The following is a 1,756-nucleotide window of genomic DNA, read 5'->3' as shown; positions in this document are numbered from 1 at the left end:
CCCCTGTTTCTTTTGGTTTCTCGCTTGCCTCTCACCACCTCCCCCTCCTTTCACTCGGATGCCTGGCTCCGTGCGCCATCTTTGCTCCTTCCTGAGGGGCTCCAGAGTGCCGGCAATTTGTGATATACACTTTCCCACTATCCACCCTTCTTTACTCACACTCGGCATCCTCTGTTTCCCACAGACACGGTCTCTTGTCCAGAAACACCAGCCTGCACTGGCTGGCTCTCTGAGTGCCATTTGTTGGCTGTGGGTGTTGCTTTTTTTTTTTTTCCTGCTTCTTTGGATTTCTTGCTTGCCTCTCACCGTCTCCCCCTCCATTCGCTCAAGTGCCTGGCTCTGTGCACCATCTTTGCTTTTTCCTGAGGGGCTGCGGAGTGCCATTCCAGTGTGGAGCTGCTTCCCGGTCTGGGCTACCGCGCTGGTGGGATGCCGGGGCTTTTGTTCGTTTGTTCATTTTGAATTGTTTGTCTGTTTTCTTTTCCTTTTCTGGAGTTGGGAGCCCTTTCTGGCCAGGTGGAGCTGCGTGCCAGGGAGACTCCCATTTGGCTTCCACAGACGTGCAGAGGGATCCCTGAACGCATTTCTTTTTTTATTGGTTTTTTTTTTTCTGTTTTTCTGGGGGGCCTTTCTTGCTCCTTCTTTTGTTTGTTTTCTTTTCCCTCTTTTTCCCTTTTCTCTTTCTTCATTGCTCAATTTCTCGTCTCTCTATCTCCTCCTTCTCTTTCTGATCCCTGAATACCAGGTGTTGTATGCCTCTGCGCCTTCTGGCCAGGCTGTGCTGTAAAACCTGAGAGCGACTTACCCAGACCTCATAGCTGCATCGGTGGGATCCCTGGGAACTTTGCGGTTCTTTAACCTTTCTGATTTTTATTTGTTCATTCATTTCTTTTCTTTCTCTTCCCCCTTCTGTTTTTCTCCATTCCATAGTCTCTCATCTCTCCATTCCAATGGCAAGCTCCCCTAGCATTCTTTTTTGTTTTTTTGTATGTTTTTTGGCTCCTGTTCCTCTCTCCTCTCTCCCATATCCAGCTTAGCTTCACACATAACCATCTCCCCGCTGCATCCTGCCTACCTGCACTGTGCACTGGACATCACACCACCAAGCTGTGCAGGCACAGCCTATTGGAACCTCCCCAGCACTGATTACTGACCGCCCTGGTGGCTGTGGTGCCACAAACAACCCATCCCAGTGGCTCCTCTTCAGCTAGACCTGCCCTGCTGTACCACATCTGAAGGACTGAACCAGCCAGTTGGAGAAGGAGGTGAAAAGTATTGAGCGCACAGACGAGTGAACAACAAGGAACACGCAGTCCGCCTGCTCAGACATACTCAATTTTTTTTTAAAAGGGATGAAACAAAAAATCTACAATCAATAAACAGAAATATCTACTGAATGCCCCAAAAACAGCAAACAATATCAAAACTTTTACGAAAACAGGACAGAATGGCTCCAGTGAGGGTCAAAATTAAAACACCAGATGACTCTCCTGTGGAAGAAAATGCACTAGAAGTACCTGATAGGGAATTCAAATCACTAATACTCGGAATTTTCAGAGAACTGAGGCAAAAAGCTGACAAACATGAGGAAAAAATAGACAAATTCATGGAAAATACAGACAAAAAATTGGAAGAATTCAGGAAGATAATGCAGGAACAAAATGCCAAAGTAAATTCACAACTAGAAATTATACAAAGAAAACGATTAGAAATCCAAAAGATAAACAACAAGATTTCAGAAATGGATGATGTCATA

Source organism: Trichechus manatus, unplaced genomic scaffold, assembly GCF_000243295.1.
Source record: "Trichechus manatus latirostris isolate Lorelei unplaced genomic scaffold, TriManLat1.0 scaffold00033, whole genome shotgun sequence".
NCBI lineage: Eukaryota > Metazoa > Chordata > Mammalia > Sirenia > Trichechidae > Trichechus > Trichechus manatus.
Note: the sequence above shows the minus strand (reverse complement) of the source record.